Source organism: Chiloscyllium plagiosum, chromosome 27 (genome assembly GCF_004010195.1).
Source record: "Chiloscyllium plagiosum isolate BGI_BamShark_2017 chromosome 27, ASM401019v2, whole genome shotgun sequence".
NCBI lineage: Eukaryota > Metazoa > Chordata > Chondrichthyes > Orectolobiformes > Hemiscylliidae > Chiloscyllium > Chiloscyllium plagiosum.
This window is the reverse complement of record NC_057736.1, coordinates 20,908,729-20,915,342: the sequence shown is the minus strand read 5'-3', so window position 1 is coordinate 20,915,342 and position 6,614 is coordinate 20,908,729. Positions and strand designations below refer to the sequence as shown.

General features: G+C 46.9%; 1 protein-coding gene across 1 annotated transcript in view; it reads right to left on the bottom strand.

Annotated features, from left to right (window-relative positions):
• The window catches only part of LOC122563631 (amine sulfotransferase-like), a 57,362-nt gene extending 50,748 nt beyond the window's left edge, over window positions 1-6,614 (bottom strand). Inside the window, exon 1 of the mRNA XM_043717619.1 lies at window positions 6,538-6,614. The gene's annotated coding sequence lies outside the window, so the exon portion shown is untranslated. The remainder of the gene's footprint in view (window positions 1-6,537) is intronic.

Below are 6,614 nucleotides of genomic sequence, written 5' to 3'. Positions count from 1 at the left end.
CGTTTGGATCGAAGTAGGTGTATGTTGGGATGGAGGGAACTGTAATGGCGAACAAAAGGGACCACATACGCAAGGTAGCAAGATCTGGATCAATCCAGAGGGACCCAAGGGTAGACCTTGAGACCACAGACAAAATAAGTACCATTGTAAGTCCTCGGATAATCAGTCTGAATTGTGGTCCAAATGGTTTTGAACATTTTACCTGTGGTCATACTTTCAGAAAGAAACAATTGGCAGCCGGACGAGGTAAGGAGCAGGGAATGGGAACATTCGCTGGTTCCGGCATTCCACCCTTGTAATTGTAATTGAAGTACAATTACATTTAAAACAAATAGTCCCCGTGGGTGTTCAATCATCTGGGGTGTTGTGAGGGACAGAGCCAGGGGCGTTTGAGAAAGGATGTAGTGAAGCTGGAACCAATCATGATACTTTTACATGTTATAACCTGCGGTCTCCCAGGTGACCTTATCATTGGCAACAGAAATAGTCTGGTCAGGGCCTCGCATGAGTGACTCATGAGATTCTCTGTCAGACTTACCCCCCCCCCCCCCCATCAAATGGATAATTTTGAGGATTGCTCCTAGTCCAACCACCATTCTGCCGTCTCTGATTTATTAAATGGAATGGATCTGCCCCCACTTGAGTATGAGGGGATTTAGGTACAAACCCAGCATTTAGAGATGGTATTTTGCTGCACGTGCATATAGAACATGTATAGGTAAGTATTAACATGTAACCGTGCCTACTCCGGTAAGCAACTCATCCAGTAAAATGGATCCCCTGGTTGGAGTCCAATCCGGGATGGCAACCCCCGCCCGTCCCTCACCCCGCCCGCCACCCGCCACCGGAATCACCTGCTCAGCTAAAATCCTTGCCACAATGATGGTTGAGCAATTCTGGGTAGGGTAGGCCTCGACCCACCTGGTGAATTGGTCAATAATCACAGGGCAATACATCTTCCCATGGGATTGGGGAAAAGGTCCCATAAAATCTATTTGTACACGCTCCCAAGCTCCCTTTGGGCGTGGCTGGTGCCCCATTCTAATTTTAGTGGGCCTGCTTGGTTGTGCTGGGCACATGTCACACAGCAATGACAGATTCTGCCCATGTCCTTCCACCACCATTCCTTCCCGATGCTGGATATCATAGCATCACGCCCCATGTGCAAAACGCCGTGATGTAATTGCATAAGAGTATGTTGGATATACACGGGGGCCAGGACCTCAATCTCCAGACACCTTTCTCATCTGGCGTGGACCCCTGCACCTTCCACCTGGCACATTCACCCTCAGGGGTACCAGTGTGCCAGGGGTAATGCTTATGGTGGGGCCATCCTCAGCAAAGATGGCAGACCAAGGATGGATGTCTTCTGTCTCTAGGGCTGATTGAGCAGCTTTGTCAACAGCCTGGTTCCCCTTAAAAGTGTGCCACTTTTATTCTATTCATCTGGTTCCTTCTCGTGGGCCTTGACCTTCAACACTGCAGTCTTTGATGGGAGCTTGCTTGCCTCCTAGAACGTAGAACATAGAACACAGAGAAGTTGTGCCAAGATTTAATTCTAATCTAAAATAAAATAACCTAACCTGTGCACCCCTCAATTCACTGCTGTCCATGTGCGTGTCCAGCAGTCGCTTAAATGTCCCTAATGACGCTACTTCCACCACCGCCACTGGCAATGCAGTCCATGCATTCACAACTCTGCGTAAATAACCTACATCTGGTGTCTCCTCTATTATTTCCTCCCAACGTCTAAAACTATGACCCCTCGTGCCAGTCAATCCTGCCCTGGTGAGAAGTCTCTGGCTATCAACTCTAACTATGCCTCTTATTAGCTTGTACACCTTGATCAGATCACCTTTCTTCCTCCTCCTCTCCAGAGAGAAAAGTTCGAGCTTATCAACCTCTCGTCGTAAGACAAGCCCTCCAGTCCAGTCAGCATTCTGGGAAACTTTCTTTGCACCCTCTCCAAAGTCTCCATATCTTTCCAATAACAGGATGACCAGAACTGGACACAATATTCCCAGTGTGGTCTCACCAGGATTTTGTAGAGTTGCAGCAAAACCTCACGGTTCTTAAACTCGACCTCCCATTAATGAAAGATAAAACACCATATGCTTTCTTAGCAATCCTATCCACTTGGGTGGCAACTTTGAGGGATCTATGCACTTGAACATCAAGATCCCACTGTTCCTCCACACTGCCAAGAATCCTGTCTTTAATCCTATCTTGAGCATTCACGTTCAACTTTCCAAAATGCATCACTTTGCATTTATCCAAGTTGAACTCCATCTGCCATTTCTCAGCCCAGCTCTGCATCCTGTCAATGTCACGCTGCAGCCTGCAAGAGCCCTCGATACTATCAATGACACCTCCAACCTTTGTGTCATCGACAAATTTACTAAGCTACCCCTCAACCTCCTCATCCAAGTTACTTATAAAAGCTAAAAAGAGCAGAGGCCTAAGAATAGAGGCTTCAGGTACCACTCACCACTGACCTCCAGGGCAGAATACTTTCCATCTACAACCACTCTCTGCCTTCTGTCAGCCAACCAATTCTGAATCCAGAATCAAAACTCCCTGTATCCCATACCTCCTGACTTTATGAATGAGCCTACCATGTGGAACTATATCAAATGCCTTGCTGAAGTCCATATACACCACATCCACTGCCCAACCTTCATCAACCTGTCTCATCTCCTCCTCAACGAACTCAATAAGATTTGTGAGGTATGACCTGCCCCTCACAAAGCCATGATGACTGCTTTTAATCACGATGTGCTTTTCCAAACAGTCATAAATCCTATCCCTCAGAATTCTTTCCAAAACCTTGCTGACCACAGACATAAGACTGACTGGTCTGTAATTGCCAGGGATTTCCCTATTACCCTTCTTGAAAAAAGGAAGAACATTCGCCTCCCTCCAATCCTCCGGTACAACTCCCGTGGAGAGTGAGGAAGCAAATATGTTCGCCAGCAGCTTAACAACCTCTTTTCTCACTTCCCGGAGCAACCTAGGATAAACCTGGTCTGGCCCTGGGGACTTATCAATCTTAATGTTTTCCAAAATTTCCAGCACATCAACTTCCTCAATCTCGATCTGTTCAAGCCTGTTTCCTGGCTCCTCAAAGTTTTCATTCACAACAAGGTCCCTTTCCTCAGTGAAAACCAAAGCAAAGAGCTCATTCAGGGCTTCCCCTATCTGCTCAGGCACCATGCACAAGTGACCTACGCTATCCCTGACTGGCCCTACCTTCTCCCCGATCATTCTCTTATTCCTCACGTATGAGTAAAATGCCTTTAGATTCTCCCTAATCCTTCCCGCCAAGCCTTTTTCGTGCCCCTTCTGGCTCTCTGCAGTCCATTTTTGAGCTTCTTTCCAATAAGCCTGTAATCCTTTAAAGCTGTGCTAGATCCTTGCTTCCTCCACCTTATGTAAGCTGCTTTCTTCCTTTTGAGAAGAAGCTCCTCTCTTCTCATCATCCAAAGTTCCTGAATCTTACCCCTTCTTACCTGTCTCACAGAACAAATTTATGCATCACTCGCAACATCTGTTCCTTAAACAGTATCCACATGTCTGTGGTGCCCTTTCTGTCGAACAATTGCTCTCAATCTGTACTTCCCAACTCCTGTCTGATAGCGTCATAATTTCCTTTTCCCCAATTAAATATCTTGCCATGGTAACTGCTCCTTTCCCTCTCGATGGCTATGGTAAACGTGAGGTCACTGTATCCAAAGTGCTCTCCCACCGCAAGATCTGACACCTGGCCTGGCTCATTGCCGAGCACCAAATCCAAAATGGCCTCTCCCCTCGTCCGCTTGTCTACATACTGAATAAAGAAACCCTCTTGAACATACCTGACAAAAACAGCTCCATCCAAAACATCTGGAATAAGGAGGTTCCTGTCAATATTGGGAAAGTTGAAGTCACCCATAATAACACCCGTGCTACATCTGCATTTTTCCAAAATCTGCCAGTCTATGAGTTCTTCTGTCTCCCTACTGCTATTAGGGGGTCTATAGAACACCCCCAATGAGGTGGCTACTCCTTTGCTGTTCTTAACTTCCACCCATACAGACTCAGTAGACAAATCTTCCTCGACAACCTTCATTTCTGTAGCTGTGACACACTCTCTGATTAACAATGCTACACCCCCTCTACTCTTTTACCCCCTGCCTGTTCTTTTCAAATGTTCTAAACCCTGGAACATCTAGCTAGCATTCCTGCCCCTGTGAAATCCAAGTCTCCGTTATGGCCACAACATCACAGTCCCAGGTACTGATCCATGCTCTAAGTTCATCACGTTTATTTCTGACACTTCTTGTGTTAAAGTAGACACACTTTAACCGATCCCTTTGTTTCATCACATGAAAAACTTCCCTGATAGATTTACTACATCCTGTCATTGCTCATCCTCAACTACCCCCCTCTCAGATATGTAGCTCTGGTTCCCACACCCCTGCCAAACTAGTTTAAGGTCTCACTTACTTAAAAAACAATCACTTACCCTTCCCAGCAGCCCTCGTTTCTCTCCGTCCTCTCTCCTCACCACTCTGTAAAAAGTGGAGGCCCGACTCCCGAGGTAAGTCCCTATTAAGTGGGAAAACCTACCCTTCCCGGCAGCCCTCGCTTCTCTCCGCTGCACTGTCTTTATTGTCCGTGCTTGACAGGGGTGACTCCCATAGTGACAAATCCCCGTCTTCCCCAAATGGTCATGCAATCATGGACAATCCTGAAAGCATATCTACTATCAGTGTAAATGTTAACCCTCCTCCCTGACACCTCCGTGAAGGCCTGGGAGAGGGCCACTAACTCGGCCACCTGGGCTGACAGGCTTCCCTTTATTCTCCCCGCTCGACAACTCATAGTTCCATGTTCACTACTGTCCATCCCGTTCGTGGCAAACTGTCTACATATTTTTGCGAGCCATCCACAAACAGGGTCTCATCTGGTGCTTCCAAGAGCACATCCTTTATCCCACTTTCCTCTACTTCATTGTCCACATTCCCACACACGTGGTTCACCATTGCCTAACATCCCTTTCACTGGGTTTCCCCGGGTATCTCGTACAATGGTAATGGATTTGGTTGGTGGCAAAAGACCAGCCTCCCATTTTGCCCTTCTCATGTTAGAAACCGTGCGTACTTTTTCTGTATTTAACATTTCTACGAGGGTATGTTTGATACGCAAGACTAAATTCGCTGTCATCACAATAGGCTCACTGAACCTCACAGCCTACACAGCACAGTCTAAAGCAGCTATACATCTGAGCAAGGAGAAAGTGAGGTCTGCAGATGCTGGAGATCAGAGATGGAAATGTGTTGCTGGAAAAGCGCAGCAGGTCAGGCAGCGTCTAGGGAACAGGAGAATCGACGTTTCGGGCATTAGCCTTTCTTCAGGATGTTAGAAACCGTGCGTACTTTTTCTGTATTTAACATTTCTACGAGGGTTTGATACGCAAGACTAAATTCGCTGTCATCACAATAGGCTCACTGAACCTCACAGCCTACACAGCACAGTCTAAAGCAGCCATACATCTGAGCAAGCCGTTCACGTCGGGACCCTCAGCAGTAGAGTAGTACCCTATAGGTCACTGTTTATTGCCATGGAGCTGGGTTACTACTGCCAAGTGCTTCAGGACTAAGTATAGTGCCTCCTGATGTCTTGGTTTGGATTCAGAATCCAGAAGGTTGTCATCGACATACCGGAATATTGTACTGTTGTGGTGCAGGTCAGTCTCCCTGAGTACTCTACTCATTACATGGTGGAAGATGGCTGGGCTATTATGGAACTCCTGGGGAAATCTGGTTCAAGTATACTATTTTTCCCCAACGGTAAATGCAAACGTATCTTGGGAGTCACGATGGGGGGGGGGCACACGGGTACACCAGAATCCATTCACAATATCCAATACAGTAAAGAGTTTGGGGGACTGGGAGAACCCATTTAAGATTGTGGATGGACTGGCAACTGGAAGGTATAATTTAGGCGTGACCCTGTTTAGAGCTGTGTAATCAATTGTGAGATGGTAACTTCCATCAGGTTTACTGACTGGCCATGTGCAGCAATTAGTACTGCTTGTAGTGTCTTGGAGAATTCCCCTCTCCACTAATTCTTTCACAATTTCCACAACCGCCCTTCTGGCTTCATGTTTTATGGGGTATTGGCGGTGCTGCTTGTGTTCCGACCCTCCACGACTACAGGAGGGTCAGATCACATGAGCCAATTTCGCTGTTGATGTAGGGCCTGGGATGGATCCCATCCACTCTTCCTCATCTGTCTAATGAGTGAATATTGATCTCCTATCCTGCCATAACAATGAAGGGTTTATGCTCCCAGATCCTCTGTCGGATGATCATGTTTACCCACGGGCCATGACTTCTGTGTGTTTTCCAACAGCGGCCTCTCACCCAGAATGCTTCCTATCAGAGTCCAGCGATACCTGTTTTAGGGAGTGATCATTTCCCCGTCTGCTGCTTATTTAATCTAGGCCTTTATCTCAAGCAGAAACAATCACACTGGCTTCTGAGTATGACTCACCTCAAAGGCCTCCCAACAGTCACTCTCTCGTTCACTCTGACCAGATCAACAGCTTCTGCTTTTGTCTGATATCCTGC